Raw genomic sequence first — 12059 nt, 5'->3', positions numbered from 1 at the left:
TCAGATAAAACATATTTTCCTTACTTCCAGGATATAATTATAATAAGTAACAAAAATCTGACATTTTATTTCCCTAATTATAATTAAATTGTGAGATTATCTAGTTTAGACGAGTTTCTATTCAGTCGGAAATTAAAAATTGGTGTAATTAAATAAAATTATACTGATACATATTAAACTGATTTATATAGACTATCTCATTAATGTCACAGGAAATAATAATCGTATAATTAACTTTATTATAAATATAATAAATTATTTGAATCATTAACTGCATACCTTTTAGCTTAACTAAACCACAGATAATAATAGGTATAATACTGTGCCATAGGATACTTAATAGTAGCTAATGACTATACTAAAAAGTTTAAGGTAAATGTTTATGAAGATTCGATTTTTTGTTTGATTGTTTGCTGTCAAAATCTAACTTTTCAAATAGGTATTTTAAACTGTCAAAATGATGATTTTTGTAACTATGATGCAATTAAGACGCTATTGCGTCTATTGACTAACTAAGCAATTAATTATATCCATAAAACAATTATAAATTTAAGGCTACATTAGATACATTACAAATTACAATGCTCTTGAACTCAAATTGTTGATACCTATCCTTAAATGGTTGTATGTAGGTTTAATTGTTTAAGGCAACCTACGTACCTATTTGTGTAATCCTACATGTCACTTATTATATGTAAGGCATTATTTTCATTTGTGTGAGTTTATTTTTAAGTACACACTTAAACTTATCCTTGTAACTATGTACCTATCTGCGAATGAAAATCTATAACAATCGGTCCATAGTTTACCGGCATTCGCACCGTTCAAACATTTGAATAATGCATTTATAAAAACTGCCCAATCTCTACAACACTACATTACAATATTATATACCTAGGTACCTAATTACTACTACTTCGTTTAACATATTTTTAAACTTATGTAAAGAGTAAATATCTATTGGATATCTTAGTACTAGGTAACCTTCAGAAGTGCATTGTGAAACCAATGCCTACTCCACCCTTTAACAAATTAATAATGCCAAATGCCAGACTTGTAGTCAACGTCAAGTTTATCAGTATATCTCTAATATATATAAATCTCGTGTCACAATGTTTGTCCTCAATGGACTCCTAAACCACATAACCGATTATAATAAAATTCGCACACCATGTGCAGTTCGGTCCAACTTGAGAGATAGGATAGTTTTTATGAAAAAAAAACGTAAACATGTAGGTACCACGGGCGAAGCCGGGGCGAAAAGCTGGTCTATTATATGTATTAAAGTATACCTGCTATAGCAAGTTCACCTTGCTCCTACACTTGCCTTTCAAACAACTACTTATCTAACTTTGTATAGTGTTCATTATGTTTTTGGTTGACTTGAAAAAGAAGGGTCTTACATTGTAGAACAACTACTTAAAAGCTAAAAGCGCACGATCGGAATCTGTAAGAATCTTTTTAGATAAGGTACTCTATGATAAGGCAAGTATATTTTATTTCTTTCATTATTAAAAAAAAAAACAAAATAACCTAATAGTGGCCGGGACAACTTGGAATAAATAAAGAAACATAGATAGATTGCTGACTCGTGAACAACGTACTTTGTAGAGGTGAAAGACAGCTTTTTCGAAATAATAAGACCTTTATTAATCAGAGCAAAAATTTGAGCAAAAAATTAATAATTAATGGAAATAAGCAAACTTTCGCGTTTCGCCATGACCAATGCAAAATGCTCCAGTATGCAATGCTTTTTACGTTAGTTAGCATAAAATAATTAGTGAAAGCCCATCGAACAGTAATGAAGTTAAAACTTAAAACTACTGCTTTTTATGTACTTATTAATAATTTTGAGTAGGTAAGAGGATGACGTTAAATTCTGCAGCTTTTTATTTAATTTTGAGTTTACAGGTTCCGATTAATTAAGGTCAAACATAATAACAGTGGTATATATTATAAGGTGCCTGGTGGTAAATTTATAATTATGTATGTACCAATACCTATCTAGATTTATTAACAATATTATTATTTAATCTTGATTGTATCACTGGGTTGGTAACTGGTTAAATGTCGCACACTAAGTTTTCTACGTCTCAAAAATACCGAAAAGATTAGCTGTACACCAGGAGTTGAGAGCCTTCCAAAGGTAGTTTTGAAAACAACGACTGAAAATAAAAAAAATATCGAAAAGCTGTCAAATTATTTATCAATGTTATATAAGTCCTGAATAGGCTAAATACATCTTTTACACACAAAATTAACATTATGATATTTCAAAAGGTATAAAAATTCTTGCAATCAGCATAGGCATACTTATTCGATCAAATCGAGTTACATATTTCTATTTTTCATCATAATATCGATGCTATTCAATAACATCGATTAACATTTGTTTACTTTTCATCTCGTTTTACAACACAGTAGCCAATAAGGTCCAATCATAGTGAGACAGGTTGTGTAAAGTCAGCGACCGCCGGTGAAAGTGACATCCAAATATCTTGAGATGGTGAAACTTTCACATTATATTATTGGATTAGCGATGGAAAGCGATTATGGCATTTTTGATTTATTTATAAACCGCAGTTTTATCTAATATACTAATATTATAAAACTGAATAGTTTGTGTGCATGATTGTGCATTTGAACGCGCAAATCTCATGAGCTACTGGATAACTGGACCGATTTCAAAAATTCTTTAAAATGTACGAAAATAATAAGATATGACCTAAAATATGTGCTGCATAATATTATGTTACCTAAATATTTAAACTGTACAGAGATAATCTCACGAGTCATTATCAAAAAACGACCTTGACCCTGAGGTCTCACGAGGTTATGCAATTGTTTTTTAATATTACCCATTGTACAAATTAAGCGTGTATTTTTTTTTACATTTACTGAAAATAAGAGCAGATATTATTTCACTAATATCAGTAGAAAATTATTAAATTAGCATTCCGCCCGCAGCTTGGATCATTTTTTTTATGATAATCTGCATAAGTCGTGAAATGGTCGTGATTACCTATAACCTATTTATTTCTAGAAAAATCTTCGATCATAATAATTATCTAATTAATGATTGAAAAAGAAAATAATATATTGAAATAAAGATAATTTTGGACAAGTTCTGCTGCATAATAATAAATATGTAACTACTACTTGTTTACTACTATTGTCATGTTTAGGTCAAACATAAAACTAAATTTTATTACAAGTAGGTACATTTAGTATTCAAGCCAAGTTTTGATTACAAGTGTAAGTGTTGATCTGACATAATATGCACTTGATTTGAATTTCATTTATATTTAAAACCATGAATCGCTTTAAAATGGGTTTTTCCAACGTTTTCTGAATGAATTTAAATAGTGTAGTACACGTAGTATATTATTATTAGTCTGTAGTAGTACTATCGATTTGAAAACATAAAAACGCATGTATGTAATAATTTTATGCGGATAAATAAAATATTGTAACAAATGAATTAAATGAAATAAGTTATGTATAATACAATTAAAAACATCAACAAAAAAAATAAAAAAGGATTTTCCGATACCGGGAATCGAACCCGAGCCTCCTGGGTGAGAGCCAGGTATCCTAGCCACTAGACCATATCGGATATATTAGAGGCGGCGAAATATTGTATAATATAATACACATTATTATTTATTATCCTTTTTATATAATATTCCTTGAAGTAGAGAAAACGTAAACATGTACCACGGGCGAAGCCGGGGCGGACCGCTAGTACCATATAAAATACATAATAATAAATTATATTGATAATACATACTTGTATTTTAAATAGGTTTTTTTATAAAATTAAAATTAAATTTTATTATTAAAATTCTCGTGTAGGTTAGGTAGTATATAGAATTTAAAATAAAACTATTTTTTAATTATATTATTTTAATACGGTTACAGTATGATGCGGCAGTTTACAGTCATGTACGTGTTTTTATTTTTTTTCATTTTTATCTCAAACACAATAATATGTATATCGCAACTCCGCTATTTTAGGTAAAAAATAAAATAACAACAACATCAAAATTAATTGCAATCAAAGATAAGTATAACAACTACCTACCTACTTAACGTATTTAGAAATACTGTTTCTCACAAAATATATTACTTATATTAATTTAAAAACCACAAAATTTTGTAAAAATTATTTCAAAACCTTGAAGAATATTTTCAATTTATTACTTCGTATAGAATATTCGTAAATATAGTAGATGAGTTATAGAGCATAATCAAATTTAATTATGATAACTACGCTCTATGATTCCGCAACTCTTTCCAAATAACACTAATTATAGCCACCGACTTGCCTCCTGCTTTCTCTCGTTATAGAACAGTAGTTTTAAATTAGTGTTGTCCAAGCGCGGATCCAGGGGGGGGGTCATGGGGTCATGACCCCCCCCTGGGCTAGGTCCACGACCTAAGTGGACCACTAATTTAATATTATCTTTTTTAAATTTACAACTTAATACTGTTCAACATGATGTTTTTATTGACTTTTGAGACATAAAAGTAATATAAAACAATTAGGTACCTAAATCAATTACAAACGAAAGAGAATATAACAAAAATTAGAGGAAAAGTTAATTAGGGTCGACCTGTGGTCGTGATTCAAGGGCAAAAAACAGGTTTATCGATTTTTGAAAAAACCTATAACTGCGGAATAAAGTTATAGTAGGTTATTAATTTTTTTACTACAACTTTTGCACACTTTCCACACAAAACCTCCAATATCGAAATATCCCAGTTCGTGGATAAGACATAAAATGGCATTTTTTTTTAATAAACAATAGAAAATTACGACAAAAAATCGGCCAAGTGTGAGTCGGACTCGCGCACCGAGGGCTCCGAGCAAACCTATTTTTTTAATAGGTTGTATCTTACAATTTTATTTAAAGGAATTTTTTCTTTATCTTGTGCTATAAGTCGTTGCTTTTATCCAAATTTCAAGACTGTGTTCACGGGAAGTACCTTGTAGGTTTTGATTCCCTTGCAAGTAGTTGCGAGTTACAGAATATGAGGCTCTATTTGCTTTTTCTTCAGATTGCGTTGACATAGAATTTGAATTAAATAACAGATTTAAGTTATTATAGACCTGAGTTCTGATGTGAATATCAATTTAATACATGTAGACCTTCATGAGTAAAGGGATTGTAAGTTTAAAATTATTTAAAAAAATATATTTTTATTTAATTTAATTAAATAATTAGGGTGTTTGCAGTTTTTCCTACATCTGTGCTATAAGACGATACTTTTTAACTCAATTTCAAGACTTTGTATTTACGGGACAGGGTGCTCCCTGCAGGTATCCTTTGCTAATGTCGAAATCCTACGGTCTACGGTCCCTTGATGCTGTGAAAAATTCAAACGTATAAGCCAATGCAATCAAAAGATGCAGCTGTAAATGCTGAAATTTTTCGCAAAATTCGACACTCCCTAGGAAATCAAAGCCTACAGGGTAGTTCCCGAGTACACAGAGTCATGAAATGTAGTACAATGTACCATCTTATAACGCAGACTAGCTAGCCCGCGGCTTCGCCCGCTTTGTCTAAAACCTTATAAATTATATACTATTCCTCTTGAATCACTCTATCTTTAAAAAAACCGCATAAAAATTCGTTGCGTAGTTTTAAAGATTTAATCATACAAAGGGACATAGGCACAGAGAAAACGACTTTGTTTACTTATTGCGAAAAACATGAATTTTTACTTAGATTATTCTAAAAAAATATTAAAAAAAAATTTAAACTTACAACCCTGTTACTCATGAACGCTTACATGTATTAAATTGATATTCATGCCAAAAACTCAAGTCTATGATACCTTTAAGCTATAATAAAATCAAACTTCTATGTCAACGAATCAGAAGATACAGCCGTAAATGCCGAAAAATTTCGCAAATTTCGACATTCGCAAGGGTATCAAAACTCAAAACCTACAGGGTACTTTCCGTAAACTCAGAATCTTGAAATTCGGTACGAAATAACATCTTATAGTACAGAATACAGATACAGGAATAATTGCAAAAAATATATATGTTTTAATTAAATATATCTTGAAAATTTTTCAAGTTTGTCTGCCTGTCAGGAACGCGTGGAGGTATCAATCTAAAATTTATACCGAATAATCAAATGTGTGCTGTGAAAAAATCAAACTTATAAGGCAACGCAATCAAAAGATGCAGCCGTTTATGCTGAAAATTATCGCAAATTTCGACATTATCGGCAAGGGAATCAAAACCTATATTGTAATACTTCCCGTGAACACGAGTCTTGAAATTTGTTGAAAGCAATGTCAGCACAGATGGATGAAAAATTGATAAATAAATAATATATAAATAATCTAATATATAAAAATCAATGCCACTTTTCGTTGTAATTCCATAACTCGAGAACGGCTGAACCGATTTCGATAATTCTTTTTTTATTATATTCCTTGAAGTACGAGGATGGTTCTTATGTAGAGAAAACGTTAATATGTACCACGGGCGAAGCCGGGGCGGACCGCTAGTAATAAATAAAATAATAAATAAAATTCATTTAATTCAGGCCACATAGGCCATAAAGTGTGGCCACATAGCTAAAACATACATTTCATGCTTATCAACATTCTCAAGTGTCGCCAGGAATCAAAACCTACAGGGTACTTCCCGTGAACACAGAATCTTGATATTTTGTAGAAAGTTACGTCTTATATTACACAGATAAAGGAAAATTTGCAAAAAGCATAAATTTCAAATTAAAAATGTTTGTACGGAATTCTTGGTTCGCGAATCCGACTCGCACATGACCGTTTTTTTTTTAATCTACGTATCAATTAAATTATCAAAATATAGCTTTTGTAAATTGACCACGACTATGTGACCCCCCCCTGGCACTAAAGCTGGATCCGCCCTTGGTGTTGTCATCAGAAAATAATAAAATTTTGAAGATTCGGTATTTTAACGGGTACACTCGTGAAAAAAAATAATACACGGTGAATGTGTTACTGTATACATATATGACTTGACTTGTAATTTTTTTAAAAGGTAAAAATAAATAATTTTGTTGTCCGTATAATATTAATTTAGAATGCATTTTTGAGAATTGATAATATTGAATGAGATTTCTTAATCACTTGTTTTATCATTATTAATGAGTAAATATAATTTAATAGATAAAAAATATTGGGATGTGGTTTCTATTTTTTTGTAGGTCATCAACGCCTCCGTGGCGCAATTGGCTAGCGCGTTCGGCTGTTAACCGAAAGGTTGGTGGTTCGAGCCCACCCGGGGGCGGAATCTTTTTTAATTATATTTTCTTTAACATGCTGCTTTCAATCAAAAAGTTATCGTAATGTTTTAACGATGACAAATTAAAAAAAAAACATATTGTACCTATCTTTGTACCCTACTATGGTTCCACGCGAGCTAAGCAGCGGGCTCTAACTAGTTCTAGATACCTGTTTTTTTCATTTTTGTCCGGTGCATACCATCTCATACAGTTAACACACGTTGGTATAAAAATAAATGTTCAAACAGCCTCTGTTTCTCTAGAAACAAATACAACTTATCTATTTTTTTGATCAACAACGCTTTTCATTCATAAAAACAAAACTAGTCCAACAGATGTAGGTCAGATGATAATTCTACGTCGATTGTTATTCTTTGACAAAACATTATACACCTGTGTTACAAAACGTAGTTATCTTACAAGATTTCACTTTCGACCAAAACCAGATTCTGCGGACATATATTTTACAAGGCAATAAAAAAATCAAAGAATACACACCTTAAATTCACAGACGAGTCATATCGAAAGCTCTTTAAAGGTTTGGGCTTTTTAAACGAAAGTTTTTATAAGTATTTTTGTTATACATAGAATAATATCTTCCTCGTCAAAATATAGTGTTTTGATTGACGTATTCTTAAAATAATATTAAAAAAACTATGTATATAAATGCGATTTATCACGAGTATAGTATGAAGATATTTCACGATCCAAAAAATCCGCGTATCGTCATAATTTTTAACCGACTTCAAAAAAAAGGAGGAGGTTATCAATTCGGCCGGTATATTTTTTTTTTTTTTTTATGTATGTACACCGATTACTCCGAGGTTTCTGAACCGATTTACGTGATTCTTTTTTTGTTCGATGCGGGATGGTGTCGAATTGGTCCCATAAAAATTTTATTCGGATAGGCCCAGTAGTTTTTATTTTATGAGCATTTTTGTCTGTAGGTATTTGTAAATTTTGCAAGTGCAAGTTTGAAGTCGGTTGTTTTTAACGCAGTTATCACTTGTGTACCAAAATTAAAACAAAATATTACACACTTTATTATGTATTGTTATTTAATTGATCTCATTATTCCGAACACGCAATGTTACATATAGTTTATGTAATATGTAATTTTACGCTACGACTGCCACTTCCTAATATAAAAACATGTATAGATTACGTAGGTATTGTTATTTTAATAGCTAATTTCGTATGGTAGGCCAGTCACGTTTTGAACCGTCTAGTTTGTATTTTGTAACATTTTTGGCGCCATTTCTATGTAACATGTGCGTAGGTTGACAGTTGACATTAAGATGACAACACAAATATAGATAAGCATCGGCAAATTGTCAGCCTAAAATGGAAGTCCTAGGAGGGATTGCAAATAGAGTGATAAAGTAAGAAACAGCAATGTGTGTAATTTTTTTGGTGGGCAGCTTTATGAATTTCACATTGAAGGTTTTAATTGAACATAATATGTATTTAAGAGTGCTCACAAATTAGATACTAATTGTATTATAATTGTGTCGTAGTCTGAAGTCTCATTTATATTTTAATTTCCGCTGCATCTGAAAAAATTTTCATTGTTACCAAAAATATTAACGTTCTTTTAATTGAAAATTTCATAATATAATTACAATCGTGGCTACACCAACAATCATTCATAGCTTATAACACTATGACAAAAGGTAAAAATCTTAAACTTTCCCTGTTACATCAATACGTATACATATAAACAGCACAGAACCTGTTTCATTGAGAGACAAACGGACGCGTGTCCGGTAAAAGTGTAAATAATTTCCCTGAATATATTACCCGGTGACACATTTAAACAACTCGTTTAGCAAGAAATACATTCTGCTTCTCTATTGTTGTGATAATAGCGTTTTACAAAAACTTATTTATTAGGTAATTATGTTAAAAAACTATCAGAGAAAGTTGTGTATAGGCCAATCTAGATTATGTTATTTTTCCGGATTTTTATGTAGGATGAATCACACTTCGTACAAAAACGTTTATTTAGAAGAGTAACATAAGCATGTACATACTTTCGTATTTTAAGCATTAGTAGGACTTTACACTTTCTGTCCTTATCCGTAACAAATTACGTAAGAAGCCATCCAAAAAGTAACAAAAAAATCGAAAGTAAACGTAATAACAACAAAACTAGTCCAAACTACATTCAGCTAGACGAAACCAGTTCGAACCGGTTATAAACAAAATTTCTTTACCTCCCGCGTTCCTGTCATTTCTCTTCAAAATTTCTTACTATACAGTTAACAAAATTCAACTTTATCTACTATAGATAAAGTATATTTTCCATTACGTTCAATGACAGTCTCTTCCTTGATGTTAAAGATTGTAATTTTTGAGTGGAAATGAGTAATTTGTATGTGATCTTATCCGTATTAGCTTTCTGCCAGTCATTGAAAATTATAGTTTAGTGGACACTTGAGGATATGCTGACTTTCAAATGAAAGTTGTAATGATTCCAAAGACAAACATGGTGAGGATAGTTAATTAAAACAAAAATCTGAAAAAAATAATATAAAAGTAACTAGGAAAACGTCTTAATGTAGAGCTGTACTATCAAGTATCCTGTGGTAGAGCTACTAATGACACAAATAACATAGAAAAAAGGTAGAAATGATAAGAAGGATTTTAAACCGCGTCCTATGTATTAGATTTAGACATAATATAAATGCCATCAAACAAAAAAAAATTGTTTCACATAACTTTCAAATCAGAGTTATAAAGGTGATAAATAATAAAATACCTTATTTTTAATTTATTACATACAAATAGGTATCTATTTATTAATAAATATAATCTTTTTCTTGATTGTAGAATGCCTTATACGCTAATAAATTAAAAATATTGTGATATTCATGTAAAAGTGTTTGTAATATTGATTGTCCAATGTCCATCGATCAAAATACCAAATAAGTAACAAGAATTAGTTAGAGAAGAGTTTGACTTATAAGGTAATCAGAGAAAGTGTACGAGGATGTGAGGATGACTCTTGCGCAAAAACTACTGGGCTGATGTTTTTGAAATTTAATTGAAAACATCCGTTTCCGGTCTAGTTGTTTGCAGCGTTTTTACTTGCTTGAGATAAAAGAAACATATAGAGCATAATAAAATTGAATTATCATAATATATTATGATGTAGGTACTATGTGTTTTGTCATGTGTATCTCTTTAAAAGCTGGAACGATTTTGATAAAATTTTGACGTGTATAAGAATGTGACGAATAGTGCTTGAATTAAAAATCATTAATTTTCATTCGGATTCTAAGTTTTTTAACCGACTTCAAAAAATAAGGTATTTCCAATTCTTTCATGTTATGTTATATGATTTGACATAATATGACAAAGTATGTCAATTAATATCAAGTTTCCTTGTAAATAACTTAAGTTGATCGTGCACTTAATTACTTAATAAGCGCCATTTGTTCAGTGACCGTAACAATTCGTACGGTTCAACGCCTTCAAGGTATTGGGTTCGATTCCCGTTCAGTCATGTTACCGGTAATTTATTTATGTATGAGAATCGATAAACGTTTTTGTTCGCTATTAATTACCTATTTATTAAGTGCAAATTTTTGTGTAAAAACTTTTCATAGTTTAACTTTTTCTATGACGTTGAAGAAAGCAAAGAGCAAACTCAAACATTTATTTATTCAATTATACTTCTTCTAGAAGCACTTTTGAATCGTCATAACATATTTTTAGCATTTACCAGATTTTAAACAAAACATAAAAATTATTTGTCGAGCCTAAATCATATAAATTAGACAGTTATTTTCATATCTTCATGCGTTTAATTATAATCATGTCAAAATTTAACTTTTAATAAAATTAATCAGCACTGTATATCTTTAAATACTTTCTAGTACTAATTATAATTCTAACAGCTAATTATCAATTAATTCTAGACTCTAGGAAAGTCCAAGTGGAGTGCAGAATAAATCTGCATGCCTAGACACTTTTACTATCCTAGATTATCCAAGTTGATGTACATTACCATTTAGATTACTCTCTTTCATTATTTATAACGCTTTAAGTGTTAAGAGCTCTTTATTGAGGTAAGTACACTAGATACATAGTCTACTATGATATTATATAAAAAAGCTAGATACGTTACCCGCTCTCTATTTTGGCAAGAAAAAACTCAGAAGTACATGAGTGAGACATGTATTATGTCTCGTGCGTGAGAGTGAAAGAGAGAACAACTGTATTGGTGATAATGCGTTAGTAAGTAGGTATGTATTAATTACGCTGTTTTTTAGTGCAATGATGTTGGCGTATGCCGTGTCTACTAGTATAATACTATGATATTTTTACGTACCTAGGTGTAGGTAGGTAATGTTAGTTGTTTTCCTAGAGATATAGAATTTTAACAAGTATCTTTTACAGTTTATTCCTCAAGTGCTACCTACTTTTTAATGATTAAATAGGTAGGTAGATAATTTGTTTTAAGCGTAGAACGATTGTCATGTAATGATTTTCTAGCGTAGAACGAATCTCATGTAGATTCCGTCTATTATTTTAAATTTTGTACCACAGATAATATCTGTAATGTCGATTAGTGACACACTGAAACAAAAAAATAAAGTTCGATTTAAACTATTGTTATTTGGTACGGTCTATAAACGTAACTACACTAAACAGACAATTGAATCGTCAATGAACAAATTCCGATACGTTATTTACAGCAGATTTATCGATCATCGAGTAGGAATTATCGATTTCACGCGATACGCTACTGTAATACAGCACTTC

The 12059-nt window shown here is 30.6% G+C and overlaps 1 protein-coding gene and 2 non-coding genes across 3 annotated transcripts in view; 2 read left to right on the top strand and 1 right to left on the bottom strand.

The window, feature by feature from the left end:
- The window catches only part of LOC123703094, a 39604-nt gene that overhangs the window by 16663 nt on the left and 10882 nt on the right, over positions 1–12059 (top strand). The window lies entirely within an intron of this gene.
- On the bottom strand, positions 3545–3616 carry Trnae-cuc. Its single transcript has one exon. It is a non-coding gene; the product is annotated as a tRNA-Glu (tRNA).
- Trnan-guu lies at positions 7221–7294 on the top strand. Its single transcript has one exon. It is a non-coding gene; the product is annotated as a tRNA-Asn (tRNA).

The sequence above is a fragment of the Colias croceus genome, chromosome 25 (genome assembly GCF_905220415.1).
Source record: "Colias croceus chromosome 25, ilColCroc2.1".
Classification (NCBI taxonomy): domain Eukaryota; kingdom Metazoa; phylum Arthropoda; class Insecta; order Lepidoptera; family Pieridae; genus Colias; species Colias croceus.
This window is presented reverse-complemented; position numbering and strand designations above follow the sequence as displayed.